At 50.0% G+C, this 15,313-nt stretch overlaps 1 protein-coding gene across 1 annotated transcript in view; it reads left to right on the forward strand.

Moving 5' to 3' along the window:
- The first annotated feature begins 1,898 nt into the window (after positions 1 to 1,898).
- VILL (villin like) overlaps positions 1,899 to 15,313 on the forward strand; it is a 59,188-nt gene continuing 45,773 nt past the window's right edge. The window contains exon 1 of the mRNA XM_005297126.4: positions 1,899 to 2,231. The gene's annotated coding sequence lies outside the window, so the exon portion shown is untranslated. The remainder of the gene's footprint in view (positions 2,232 to 15,313) is intronic.

A 15,313-nucleotide genomic window follows, 5' to 3' on the forward strand; every position in this document is an offset into this window, starting at 1 on the left:
TTATCACAGAGAGAATGGACCAAAGTTTCAAAAGTGTCCAACTTTCATCCCTAATGGGCTGACTTTTAGAGGCTGAGTGTCCCCAGTTTCCATGGACTTCAGCTGGAGTTGTTGGGCTGTGACAGCCACTGTTCCTAACCAGTACACCAGGCCTGGACAGAGGATCTTCAGAATGAAAAGCACAAGTCTCTAGAACTTGAAGTAAAAGCAGGCTTTGCACAGGAGCTGTAACAGAGCCATTTCCTCTGTGGACTGGGCACAGAGGGAGACACAACACACATTCACCAGTGGTTTACACTCTTCCCCTGGACAGGTGATGCTCATCCCAAGCCCCACAGTGTCTCAAATCCTGGACAAGACCCCCACACATATAGTGGCCACTATCTTGGCTGACACATTGGAGACGGAACCGGTGACCTCCAGAACTAAAAGTATGAGTCTCCATCGCTTGAACTAATGAGCCGGCCTCTCTAAAACTCTCAGCCTCAGTAACACACCCACTGACCAATTGCTGACAGGAGCTCTGTACTCCTGAAGATCTGCCCCGTGTGTGCCAACCAGGGTACCCAGAAACTGGTCTACCTAAAACCAGAGGTCACATTTGAAGATTTGGGCCCAACTGCTCCAGGTCACAGAGCCAGAAATAGAACCCAAATCTACTGCCCTATGAGACAACCGCAAGACCAGGCTTTTCTTCACTGTCCCACTTAAAGATGTGGGGCTACTTTGAGAAACGAATATCCAATGTTCCACTTAAAATAAAACCTGTGCTATTTTATGTGAAAGTCGACAGGAAGGTTACGCTGTGGCCAAAAATTAGTGTACCAGTGTCTAAAGTTTCATAGATAATGTGCGTTCTAGTGACAACAAAAGGCCTTTCCCACATCCCTGTACACCACCACCAGTATAATGTAACCATGTTATTATGGCCCGGCTTGGAGATTTCTACAGGTCTTATTTTGTAAGGGCTGAAGATAGAACCCCCACAACCGAATTGGAGCCATTACAGGATGGAAAATGAGATGTAATAGTCAGACACTTAGGAGCTTTGCATTAATTTGGGGTCAGGTTAGCAAATAAATTCCTGTTTCTATGAAGTTATGTGCTATGGTCTCTGAAACGTGTCAGTCTTTCAAATGACCTTTAAAAATAAACCTCTATGGGCGAGATCCTCAGATGGTCTGGATCGACGTAGTTCCATTGCTGCCATGCCAATACATACTAGCTGAGGGTCTGGCCCATAGTGGTGGGTGTGGGTTACTCTAAACAGCTGGGAATACTGCAAAGAACACATCAGTGAAAGCGTAACAGGTAGGATGGATTGACCGTAGGTTTGTTACCGGTCTCTAAGAGCTGTGTGCCCTTAGGGTGCTTATATGGCTCTCATATGGATCTCACAACACTTCGGAGAGGTAGGGCAGTCCTATTTCCATGTTACAAATGGGGAAGTAAGATAGAGAGAGGCTAAGTGGATGCTGCTGCCTTCCATCATATTAAATCTTGACCTCCAGCAGCACCTTTGACTTTGCATGGATGAGACCGAGCATGGTTCCTGGACATCGGCGTTTACAATTTAAATTATTCAATGATCCGCCTACAAGTTGCCAGCCAGAGCTTCTTCCCATCAGCTCCAGCAATTCCCTGCTTTTGTGCCAGGGACTGAGGAGAGAAGTTACAGGCTGGTGGGATGTGGCTGGGACATGGGGAAATTGAGTGGGTTGGGGCCTGGCAAGTTATTTTACAGCGGGTCAGCCTTGTTGGATGCTCTGTCATGTGACCAGGTCATCCAAACATCACTACATTCCACTGCCTCCATAAACCAGTGAAAAGAATCCTGCACCCACTCTATAAAATACCAACAAAACAGCTCTCTAGCAAAGCAGCTTGTAATCATTAATGCCCATTGAATTTGTAACATGGATATTACAGAAAACCAGTGTCTGCTGAGCCCTGACCGTGAGCCCGGAAAATCTTGGGTAGAAGCACGTGGCTTCCTGGGTCTGTCTCTTAGCAAGTCTCATTGAAGGGAATGGGTGTGATCTCTTAGGAGGAGGTTCCCTGTAGTTAAGTACAGTATTAAATTACCGATTTCTGCAGTTTCCCTGCTGACAGAGGTGGCGGAGCAGCAAACAAAAGTGTCTGACACTAGCGTGCCGAAGGGGGGAGAACACAGCTTGTGGGTGTAGCTGGGAAGGCAGAGACTTTGAGGAGACCTCGCACTTTATAGCAAGGTAAGCTCCTTTTTTTTTTTAATCCTCTTCATTTCATTTCTAAATGCCGAAGCTGCTGCATGAGCACTCCAACTGCGTGGCAGAACACAGCCCTGTCAATGTATTATCAGTTGTCTTTAAAACAAAAATGAGGCCAGATCCTCAGCTGATGTTAATCAGGGTAGCGCCAGTTACCCAACTGAAGGCTCTGGGCTGAGATTTTCAGGCACACACAAACCTTTCGTCTCAGAGTTCTGAGAATCTGGCAAATCTGCCTATCGGCAACTCTGCTCCGAGGAAAAATAGGCTGGTTATCGCCCCAGACTTGCTTTTACTTTCATGCAACACATAATTGACTCTTAGGTTTGACACCCCTCATTTGACTTTCTGCTGAGTGGGAATTTGTTTAAAAGTAGAATTTTTCGTCCCATTGTTACACCAGAGGGCAAACAAAAAAAAAATGATCTGGATGGTCTAGATCAACAGAACGCTATTCTCATGGCCTCATCAGTATAGATCTGTTTAAAAGTCTGAATACGAGGCAGTTTGCTGCTTAAAAGCAAGCGAAGGCTCTGCTGTTTGTAATCTGTTTGCACTCGGTTACCTCCCAAGTTCGCCCGGTTCATTTAAGAGGCAAATTACACTAAGGAGAAATTGGTTTGTAATGGAGTTTAGCTTCAGGCTTATTTGCTGGTATTTTTCTTAGGCACGTCTCCTAGGGACATGAAATTTATAATGTGAAGGAGAAACCCTGTGAATTGGCATCTGTGGGAGATTTGCATTCCTTAAGGAATATACTGGCGAAAGATGCAAACAAACCCTACGGTAACTGGAGCAAACTTGCGCTTTTGGGAGTGGAGCCACACAGTGATGAAGCTCTCTGCACTCGGTACACAGAGTAGCTAGAGGTGGCTCAGACCTTGCAAAGGATGTGGCAGTAGATTGCGGCTAGGAGGAGCAGCCGCCTTCCTAGCATTCACTTGGGGTTTTACAAGGCCTTTCCAGTTGGGATCCACTGCACGGTGGATGCTTCTTGCTTTCAAAGAACATGGGCGGTGCCGGAGAGCCCAATCCAGACCAAGAAACCATTGCCTGTATTTCCATGCCTTGCTGCTGGCACTCGGCAAAGGCAGGTGAGCCTGTTTTGACTTTGCACAAACAAGCTGCCTTCCTCCCCCCCTCCCCCCCCTCCCGCCAGCAGTGATGCAGGTCTCATGACATTATTTGCTAAGAAGGACTTTGTGGCAACTGTTGCCAAGGCTTCCCAAATGGGAATGGTGGCCTCCTGCCATGCTTTGAGGCAGAGCCACCGGGTTTGCTTTGAGGCAGAGCCACCGGGTTTGCTTTGAGGCAGGCACCTGAGGAGAGAAGAAGGCAGTGTTCCAGGCAGGAAGGGAGCAGTGGTAAAAAGAAGGTTGCGTGGCTATTGCCCATGTGATATCTGTGCTGTGGAGAGAGGGTGTCTGTCTCCAGACCTGCTAGTGCAGCACTTTTCACTCCATGGATCCGGAGAACTGGTCACCTAAACATCCATCTGTGCTGCGCCCTTAACCACATTGGGTGGCCTGGTTCAAATGCAGCTGGTTCCTGATGGGGGCTGTGTCTTGTGTGGTGGGGGCCTAGCCAGTGTTGCCGGCCCAGCTCCCATTGGGTGCAATGGAGCTGAATTGTGTCCGTGTTCAAGCCATACTTCCGAAGCTTCCTGTCCAATGAAGTGGACAGTCCTAAATTTTACCACAGTTCAGGGACACGATTAAGGTCTTATCTGCTACCAAAGCGGGAGGGCCATGCTTTCACCAAGTCTAGGGAGCATCCAGGTCATAAACTGCCATATTGGGTGTTACAATAAATAGGTTCCCATAATGGGGTGCTATTGTGTAATCACGTACAGGAACTTAGGGTTTGTCTACTTGGGGATATTCAGAAAAATTAATCCAAAGTAACTAAAGGTGTGAATTTAAGGTGTGGATTGGTTAATCTGCATTAAACCCCCATGTGGACATTCTTATTCAGAATTAATAAATTTTTAGCTTAATTCACTTTGAAAGCTAAACCAAATTAGCCTGAATAAGAATGTCCACATGGGGGTTTAATACAGTTTAACCAATCCACTTTAAATTCACATCTTTAGTGTATTTGGATTCATTTTTCTGAGTGTTCCTGTGTAGACAAGCCCTTGGAGAACTCTACTTTCAGGTAGTGCTTGATGAGACAGAACATTACATGTGGAGGAAGGAACGAAGCCAGAAGGTTGCAAGTGGCTTGGCTCTTTTTCTTTATGCTGCAAACACAATAGCAGGGGACCTGTAATTGTCATGTAGATTTGGTCCTACTGCTCCATTACATTTTGCAGCCCTCTAAAATCTGACTTCTCAATATCCATTAATTTTCCCAGCAGAACTTGCTGTGTTCATCTCCTCACAGAGCGTTCCCCCAGTTGCATCATAGCCAGCTTCCTAATAGATTCTCTACTGGCTCTCACTGCCACCTCGCCCCAGCAAACTCCTCCCTCTCAGGAAGGTAACGCTCACTCCCAGGTTATGGGAGTTAGCGCATCAAGAGATGAGCACAGTGTATACCTCGCGCATCAGTGTTTGCAGTGATCTTCTTAGTGCTCTGGATTGTCATTAGAGATGAAGCCCAAACTGGAACATTGAATCTGGCTTTCAGGGACATTCAGATCCATATTGGGATCCAAACTTCATGGCTTGGTCCCAATTCTAGTTAGAGAGAGTCTCTTATCCCAGGGTTTCACATCCCCTTCCCGACCCGACTACCCACTCAAGTACAGCCACTCACATACACACTCTTCCATCACCCTCAATCACAGAGGAATCCATACCTGATACTCTCACACAAAAACACATTTCCCCCTATCCCGTGGGTTCCCATAACCCCTCCGAGGAGATGGGGCTAATGGCAAATGGGAGATGCATACCAGTGATTTTCACGGCTCACAGGCACGTCTTGTTTCCAGCACACAACAATGTGATTGCTTCCCTGGCCCGTACGGGACTATTCAGGCCAAGTGCCTTCAAAACAACTTCCCTTCCTGGGATTCTTTGCCCTTCTTTCTCCTAAGGCCACGCTCACTCTCGTTCTCCTGGCTCAGCACTTTGTCTGTAATAACAAGCTTCTCTGCTGCTCTCTGCCCACCTCAAAGAGATTTGATATATAGGGGATGCTAAATTGTATGCTTGAGTGCCATCCGTCCTGGGTCTTTACTGTGGAATGTGTTGTTTCGAGCTTCAACCCCCCACCCCCCCCAACCTAGAAATGCTCCTCTGGCATGTCATGAGCACGAAGTCTAGGCTTCTGGCTCTTCTGTGTTTAAAACCGCTCTTACGAAAGCAGCCAGACATAATACAAGACATGCCTCCCTAGAAGCTGGATTCTATGGAGCTATGTTAGTTAGACATTAGATATCTATAGCTACCTCCCAGTAGGGAATGTGTGTTGTAAAGGTTTCATCAGCATTTAAATAAGATGCGTACAGGTAGGGTGAGCAGATAGCAACTGTGAGAAAACGGGACAGGGAGTGGGGGCTAATAGGTGCATAAATAAGAAAAAGTCCCAAAAAAAACGGAACCATCCCTTTAAAAATGGGACATCTGGTCACCCTACGTACAGGCATATAGCGATAGCTGTGAGTGTATCTATCCTATTTTAACCATGGGTGCACGCACACGCATCAACATTAAAATTCAGTCTTTGCCAGGCAATGTGTGCTACACGGTGCGTAGTACAATGCAGGAGCTGTTGGTGGAGGCTGACTTTTTCCATCGTGAATCTTCATTTCCTCTCCTAAATTCTTATATTGTGCTGCGGACTTCAGGGGAACAGCTGCCATGTTCAGCCCCAGAGGTGGCTGCATTCCAGTGGGTGGTGAAATAATACTGGTGTGTGGGGGGCTAATCCTGTCCTCCTGGACCAGACGCTCCTTCTCTGCATCGCCCAGTGTTGCGGTCCTGCCGATGCACAGGCAGGAGCCTTTTGGGCAGAGTCGTGTGTTTGGACAGGATACTGGGTCTGCTCGGCCTGCAAGGTACAGGGTGAAACAAAATACCCCCTTGCTGTCATTGGGCCCAAACTGGACATTGCCTGTAAACCTGCACTGGTGGCAGGCTGTTTCAGACACCTCAACCTTTATGGGCTAGACTGGGTCACTAGGCTGAGCCCAGGGTAAGGGGCAAAGTATAAATTGCTCCCCACCGCGAACGAGAACAACGTGACTGGAGCTCCTAGGTGCAGCTGCCTCAGGGAGGACCCATTCCTTCCCTGCTCCCTTCGCTCTGGGTGGAGCATCACTGACTCCATCCCTCTGTGAGGGTTAACTTATTCCACCCCCCTTGTGCTCATTCAACTTCACTGGTTAGTATCGGAGGAGGGGAGGGGCCGTGGCCAGGCCTTCTGCACCCACTTCTTGCCTCGTGCAAGCCATGCCATTGAATCAGCAAAGGGTGTTGCTGTCACCCCAGCTCGGCACCTACGACCATAACAACTCAGCTGCTGTAATGGAGGCGAGTGGCGCGCTCTGCACTGGTGGACCAGGCTCCAGGAGAGCAGAGACGCAGGTGTAACGACTGTCCCCACCTGTTGCATGCAGGAGTCCCAGAGCTAAGGGCAGGAGACTCTGTGCTTTGAGCTAAAGGATTAAATCCATGCGCTGAGAGCTGTAGCAAACTCATGTCCTCTGTGGATATGGCACGGAGGGGTGCAATATATGTACCACATGCTGCCAATGGCTTACAGAGAGCTCCCAGTTAGTAATAGGATATATGCATTGGTGAGGGGTGACACCGTTGCCAGCAGCTCTCTGGATGTTCCCTACATCATGGTCAGAGACCACAGGATAAACGTGTACCACACGGCTGGCACTGACTGTGCCTCTGCAGGGTGCTGGTAATATTTTGCCAAGGGAAGATCACCTTGAAGTCTGGCTCTGTTTCGGGGACCTCAGAGCTTAGATCCCTCCCCATGCCGCATGAAAGCGACTGGAAGGAGCGGAAGTTGGATCGGGTTGGTCGGCGGCTGCTTATCTTTCACCATTCGTGCTTCTACTTGCGTTCTGTGTGTGACCACGCTGCATCCAAGGGTATGGTAACCAGACAAAGGGCGAGCTTCCCTCCGCAGCGACGGCCATGCACCTGAGTCCTGACTAATACTGCGACTCCCGGCCGGAGACGGACCCCTGTCACGAGCCGGGTGGAAATTTCAACACAAGTGTCCCAGCTCGTTTCACCTGTGACCTCAGCCATGCACCAGCTCTTCAGCGAGAAAAGGGGCAGCCCTATAGAACTGCCTGCCCTCGCCTCTGGAATGTCTGGTTAACTCATTCCGAGCTAAGTTCGAGAGGTGGAATAAACATTAATCTCTCGGTTTGCCATTTGAAAGCTAACAGCATGGGCCCAGTCCTTGCAGCCCGCTGTGTGAAATCAAGGGAGCAGACTTGAGGATGGTCGTTATTCACGGGGGTACGATAACTACCTAGGTCGATATTTAGGCACCCAGAGGAACCGAGCAATCCGGCGCTGTGACTGCTCGGTATCTCTAACAATCAGGCCACCCATTTAGGTGCTTTCTGTCTAGACACCCACAGCTAAAAGCTGGGTGCCGAAATTGGGCCCCCACCTCGAGGAGCCCCAAATTAAAAGCCACTTTTGAAAATCGGGCCTCGAATGGTTTAGAAGGGGGAACCCCAGAGCAGAAATCTGTGTGGTACAAAATGGCATTTAATTTTAATGCAGAACCCCAGCGGCATAAAAGAAATGAAGTTAAATCTTATACAGCCTGCAAAGAGCTTGGCTATTGCCTATTTGTTACTTGGCTCATTTCCTTTTGAAGACGCCTTGTAGGACGTTATGCTCGGGTAACTCGAAATCCTTTTCCCAGCCTTGCTTCTAGTGGGAATATTTCACCTGCTCTCTTTTAACAGCCTGATCTTCAGCGGGGCCACTGCACGCAGCTCCAGGGGAAGGCAATGAGATTGGCAGGGGCTGAAAAATCAGGCCCTCTATTTTGACTGTGACCGTGATGCCTTGTTTTAGAGGGACTAGGCTCTGTGGCCAGGTGCCAAACGCTTTGTCTAGATTCCGTGTGCTTGAGCTTCTGAAGGAGGCTCAGTATATTCACGGTGAGCAGGAAGCACTTGCTCTCTTCCTCCCTCCCACCCACTGCACTCCCTAATGGCTCAGCCCTGGGTGACAATAACCTTTGGCCGTTCGGCTCAGTAACCATATATACAAATACATCTCACCAAGGTGGTCGAGGGATACAGTCTTTTCCTCTAGGCTGCGCGCGCTGCGGCTCTGCTAAGACCCTGCTGGAAATGATTCTAACCAGAACGGCTTCCAAGGAAGTGGAGTTAAAAAGAATCCAGTCGTGTTCCTTGCTGCATAACTTGGGTGACTTTTCCAGTCTGTAATGTGCCATGTAGTTCTGCCTCCAGATTCAGTTAGGGTACTTAGGCAGAAACCGGTTCGTTACAGCAGAGTAGGGGGAGGAATAGCTCAGTGGTTTGAGCATTGGCCTGCTAAACCCAGGGTTATAAGTTCAATCCTTGAGGGGGGCCACTTAGGGATCTGGAGCAAAATCAGTATTTGGTCCTGCTAGTGAAGGCAGGGGGCTAGACACAATGACCTTTCGGGGTCCCTTCCAGTTCTATGAGATAGGTATAGCTCCATATATTACAAGGAATCGAGAAAAGGAAAAATATGTTCATGATAAATTGGCAGCTTTATTCATCTGCGTGTTTGCTGCTCCCCTGGGACTGATCTGTATCCTGTTACTGAATCAATAATCTCTTCATTAGAAGCCGGCAAAGGGGCAGCTACCCTACCCTTATTAGAGGTTAAGTCAATCTTCATCTCTCTGTGCATTTGAAAACAATGCACCCAGCAAAAGGCCTGGAGAGTCCTCACACCAGTGCAAATGTTGACACAGAGTTTGCACAAGGCAGATTCTTAAAGGTGTTCTTGCCAGTGGCTCTCAGGCCTAGAGAAAAATGTGTCCCTGTTCTGAACATACCCCAGCTTCGTCTGCTGCTTCTGTCTGCTTTGACATCAGGAGAGCCCATGTCACCGCCTGCAGAAGGGCCTAGGATGCCCTGGGAGCATGGGTGGCCATGGGGAGGAACCCCCGACCAAGGAGAGGTTTCAGAGTAGTCGCCGTGTTAGTCTGTATCCGCAAAAAGAACAGGAGTACTTGTGGCACCTTAGAGACTAACAAATTTATTAGAGCATAAGCTTTCGTGGACTACAGCCGAAGAAGTGGGCTGTAGTCCACGAAAGCTTATGCTCTAATAAATTTGTTAGTCTCTAAGGTGCCACAAGTACTCCTGTTCTTTTCGACCAAGGAGAGTGTGGGCTCTCTGCCTCCTTCCCTAGGGTGCAGAGAGGAGGAGAGGATCAGCTGCTTCTCTTCTTGTCACTAGTGCTCTCATCTAGGGTTACCATACGTCCTCTTTTTCCCGGACATGTCCGGCTTTTCGGCACTCAAACCCCCGTCCGGGGGGAATTGCCAAAAAGCCGAACATGTCTGGGAAAATGGCGGTTCTGCTCCTCCCCGACTCTTCGGCTCTGTTTAAGAGCCGGGCTGCCCGAGCGCTACCGGCTTCGGGCAGCCCCCATGCCTCCAGACCCTGCGCCCCCAGCTGGGCACTTCCCCTCCCGGGCTCCGGCGGCGCAGGGTCCGGAGGCACGGGGGCTGCCCGAAGCCGGTAGCGCTAGGGCAGCCCGGCTCTTAAACAGAGCTGAAGAGTCGGGGAGGAGCAGGGCCGCCGCGGCTGGAGGCTCTGCTCCTCTTTGGCTCTGTTTAAGAGCCGGGCTGCCCGAGAGCTACCGGCTTCGGGCAGCCCCCGTGCCTCCGGACCCTGCGCCGCCAGAGCCCGGGAGGGGAAGTGCCCGGCTGGGGGCGCAGGGTCCAGAGGCAGGGGCTGCCCAAAGCCCGAGCGCTACCGGCTTCACGGTTTGCCAGGCAGCCTCCAGACCCTGCTTCCCCTCCCAGGCTCCAGCTGCACTGGGGAAGCGCCGGCTGGGGGCGCGGGGTCTGGGGGCTGCCCGGCAAACCCTGAAGCCGGTAGCGCTGGGGCAGCCCTTTCCCCCTGGCTGGGAGTGGGAGGGAGGAGGGGGCGGAGTTAGGGTGGAGTTGGGGCGGGGCTAGGGTGGGGGAATGGGCGGGGCCAGGGCCCGTGGAGGGTCCTCTTTTTTTATTTATGAGATATGGTAACCCTATCTCATCCCACCTTTGCTCCAGCCTGTGCTCTACCATGAGCTCTACCTCGCTGGCTTCAGGACGTGCTGATGCTTAATGGTATGGTGTCTCCACACAATGTCACTGCTTGCCAGAGCTGGGCAAACTCGTTACTTGACACCTGGAGCCCCTTTGTCTGCTCATGACTAGACTAGATCAGACTGTTAATCATTGGTTCATTCTTTGAAACTACTGAACAGTGGCTGCCAACATCTCTGAGCCTGTAGAATGGCTCCATCACAGGCTATTGGCCAGGGCTATTGCTACAAGTATTCACAACCCATTATTGGTGCAATGGGCGGGGGGGGGGAGGTCACCCAAGTCATGTGGTATGGTTCCTGCTTTCTGACAGGATGGCGCCCAACCTCCTCCAGATTCTCGGGATGGCCGCATTAGCATGCCTAGTGTCAATCTGTACGAACACTTCCAACTGTGACCTTTTCCCTCAAACATTCTTATGTACAAAGATGTCCTTATAGGAGTGTTTTTGGGAAGCCAGTAAAATGGGTTGCAAATACCATCATCTGTAGTTTTCATTCAAACAAATGCTATACTGGCAAATACTGCAAAGCACCCCTTCTCTCCTCCCCCACCCCCAAAAAACACGTCTATTTGCCCAGCTTTAATCTTCACATCGCACTGTGGTTTGGGAGTATGTTGAGGTTCAATGTGCTTTGGTGTGAGTATTTGCATTGCCTGTGGGAGAAGATATAAGGTCCCCAAAAGGTGTCTATTATATAGGTACCTCTGTTTTCCCACCCCGGTCAACCATCCTCCATTTTGTGTATCTGCTGCTTTTTGAAGGGCTCGGGCAAAAAAAAAAAAAAAAGCCTCGGGGAAGAATGGTTGTTCAAGTCAGGAGTCGACATTGACCAAAGCAGACAAACCCGTTGTTGGCCCTTTGTGCTGAACATTTCCATTTGGACTGCAGGCTGCTTTGTCTCCTTCTGGGACATGCAAAAAGCCAGATGAGGCGCAAAGAAGGTGGTTTGAGGGTGGGTGGTGCTTCTGGACAGCAGTGTGCTCGCGGGCTGGGGCTGGTTCACTAAACATCAGCACAGGTGTGTTCTGATTTCAATAGGCGTGCTCAGGTGCCTAACGTATATAGGTGTTTGTAGGATAGGCCCAACCAGCATAGACAGGGCATAAGCAGTTGAACAGCCGAAGACTAGAATATCCAATACCAACTCAAATATTACCTATAATCCCAGCTTTCAAATTGGCACAGCCTGTCCGAAAGCACACCCCTGTCATAGTTTCCTAAGGCTTTTTACAGCACATGAGTCATTTCGTTTGGGGCTTTTATTGTCAGAGTGCTGTTGGCATACAGAAAAGCCAAGTAGCCGTCCATTCAGACTGTTCTTCTGGCGTTTGACATGAAGCCCGGATACCTTTCTGGGTTTTTCATTCCCCCAACTTTCCATGAACCCGGAGAATGTGCCAGGATTTGAGACTGAATCTATATTTTTACCAAGTAATATGCATCCCAAAATGAAAAAAGTGACTGCTGGCAGGTCCATTGAACTGTTATTTATTAACCATTCTTGGGAGTGACCCTGACGCGTTAGTCATCTGCTCCTTCCTGGAGTAAAATTGCACACCCACACAATGGAGGCACTGAATTTGACACACACAGCAAGGAGTACCGCTGCGGTTCTGGTGTTGCATGATGGGAGTGTACTCTACTGAGATGTGTGCGTTACAGGTCCCCCTCGGTGCTGATCGGCGGAGGATACCAGTTTTTACAGCCCACAGCTAAGGAGTTTGGGCTGTTTAACTAAAGCTGTAGCCGCTCAGACTTTTAGTTCTGGAGGTCGCCCAGGCAATCCCCCGTGGGTTGGCCAACATGGCGGTGGCCAAGGGAGCATTAAGGTTTCCAGGGTCTGCAGCCTCACCCCCAGAAGTGTTCTGCAATTTTCTGTTGAATTTACTTATTCTCCACGATCTGCAGGGGTTGTTGGTATGTAGGTGGGGTGGTGAGTGCCGCTCATTATGCCAAATGGCAGTGGAACAACGAGGCTAAAACAGGATTTTTGGCCAAGTGGCTGAAGCTTTCGGTGGCTGGAGCAGGGGGAGGCCTGCTCTTCTCTGCTTCTGCCTTTTATGGCCGGTCCCTCAATGCTTGCACGATCCCTGTGCCTCTTAGAAGAGCTGGGGTTGACCAAGGACAGCTGCTATTGGCTGGTGGGTGTCCCGGCGCTGCTCAGGGGGGAGTGGCTCAACTTCCCAGCCCCTGCCTTGCAATCTGGAGCTGGTTGTGGTGGCCATCCCCTCTTCTCCATCCAGTCCATTTCTTCAACCTGTATCGCCTGTGTCCTGCCATTGCTACTGTCACTGTGGCATTTACGGGACACGTGTTCACACAAACAACCCATCTGTGCGGATTGTAGATGCGTGTGAGGAAGCTGTCACAGCTGCGCCTGGATCCCTCCTCCATGGTCCATGCCAGGAGTGTCCAGTCTGGTCAGAGCCTCCAGCCGTCACCTGTCTCTGGGCAAGGACCCAGGTCACACTCCAGTCTGCTGGGGGGTTTTAAGGCTGCACAGCCCCCTACCATACATTGTGGTGTCCCCAGCAAGCCAGTCTGCCTCGTAACCAGTCCCTGTGCATTGCTTTCTCTCCAAGGGCTATGAACGGTGTGCTGGCCGTTCCCAGTTACCCTGCAGGTCTTTCTCAGGAAGCGTATTTCGTCAGGGTAAAACAGCATATGGAGAAAACATAGAGCACGAAAAGGGTGGACATGCTCACTCCACAGACCAGAAATTGCCCATGCTCCCCAGCAGGAGTGTGGTAGGCCAGCATCCCTTTCCTCCAGGCTGGAGGCCTTTCCTTGGACAGAAGGTCCTGTCTCTTTGCTGAATGAAAAGGCAGCCCCCGAGTCTCCCCACACTCAGCCTTTCTATGCCCCCAAAAGCCCTTTCTGCATTTCTTAGGTTGCAAAACTCATGCAAATCACCCAGGGGGTGGAACGGCTCAGGAGCTGTTTACAATCTCAGGGGTCATCACCCCCTACTGTTTTTCGTTGCTAGGAGCTGTGTTAATCCTCCCTCCCCCCCCCCCCCCCCCCCCCGCACAATCAGGTCCAGCCGATCGCGGCTCCCACTGGCCGCGGTTCACTGCTCCAGGCCAATGGGAGCCGCTGGAAGCGGCGCGTGCCACGGTTTGCTGCTCCAGGCCAATGGGAGCTGCTGGAAGTGGCGCAGGCCGAGGGACGTACTGGCCGCCACTTCCAGCAGCTCCCATTGGCTTGGAGCAGCGAACCACGGCCATTGGGAGCCGCGATCGGACAGACCTGCAGACGCGGCAGGTAAACAAACCAGCCCGGCCTGCCAGGGGCTTTCCCTGCACAAGCAGCGTCCCAAGTTTGGGAAACACTAGAAAGTCTAGAGCTTTATAAATGTTTCCACACTTCCTGCTTGTGGCATAGCCAAGACACGAGCAACTGGCTTTTGTGTCTGAACAGGGGGTTGAGTTAATGGGAACACTCGCTACAACTCACGTTAAATTGCTAGTGAAGACAAGCCCCAGGACAGAAGGTTGTTTTCATGGTATTTCAAGCCTGGCAACAAGCAGAAATATACTTGAAATCTCATGAAAACAGCTGACCCTCAGTAAGATTGCTATCTCATCACAGTTTCTAGACCAGGGGGTTGTGTCTGCTCTGGTCTTAATAGGGGCTGGGAGCCGGGAATCATAGAGGAGCTCAGTTTAGGAAGGGAGGTTCTTGGTGTGGTAAAGGTTAAGAATCCCTGTTTTAAACCAGAGATTTGGATTATAGTTTTTAATAAGCATCTGAGCTTTTGGATGCTAGTTCAAGCTGATTATCCGAGCTCAGATGACACCTGACATCTTTTGAGCAAAGTCTTTTACTAAAGAGAAGGGAATATTGTCCAAACACCTGAGTTCTGCTGTGAGCTCTGTGGCCTATGATGGAAAACATTTGATGCTCTGCCAAATTCAGATCCAACAACAATATTCTGTGCTCTGATATATAATACATGCAGTTTAACAAAAGACCAGGAAACACCCAAGGGGCAGAACTGGCTGGCTGTAGTCAAGGCAGGCCTTTCATTCGGCAGGAAGGTAGGCAGAGAATAAAACGCAATCAAGGTATTTTTTTTAAACTAATATAATAGTTAACTGTTATAAGCAAACACAATTTGGGAGTCGGAGAATGATACCATCACAGTGCTTTCGCATATGAATGAAAAGAGAGAGTCAGTGAGCCACATTGTATCCTGCGTTACTCCTGTTCAACTCCAGTAACTTAACAGAGGGGAGAATTTGTCCCAAAAGATTGTAAAGACAGTAATGAACTGGCTGGTGCATGTGCATTCTACTGCCATCTGCTGGAGAGACTGAGAACTGGTCACCTGCATGTCATAGATCTTATACTGATACCACACAGTTTGCTTTAACTCAAGTGGTAGTAGCCTGTGCTTACAGAGCAGGAGGATCTACGTTCTCTGCCTCCTGCTGCCAGGATGTTCTGAACAACAATGGTGATGACAATAAAGCTCCCAGGTGTCTGGGTTTGTTACAATGTACCAGTTCAGGTATTACTTGAAATAAATGGGGGGTTAGCCCCAGTACCCTGGCTAAATTGCATTCTAACTTCCCCCTGCAGTGTCTACTGGCTCTTGTATCCCTGTTGGCTTCCTGCTTAAGCTGTTCTGTAGTGTTGTGAGTGGTTGATTAGCTGTTGGGTCAGACCCCAGAGGTGGCTGCATGTCACTGATGGATTAAGTGAATCATCTGTCTATACCGGGGTAGGCAACCTGCGGCACACGTGCCAAAGGTGGCATGTGAGCTGATTTTCAGTGGCACTCTCACTGCCTGGTCCTGGCCACTGG

The sequence above is a fragment of the Chrysemys picta genome, chromosome 2, assembly GCF_011386835.1.
Source record: "Chrysemys picta bellii isolate R12L10 chromosome 2, ASM1138683v2, whole genome shotgun sequence".
NCBI classification, from domain to species: domain Eukaryota; kingdom Metazoa; phylum Chordata; order Testudines; family Emydidae; genus Chrysemys; species Chrysemys picta.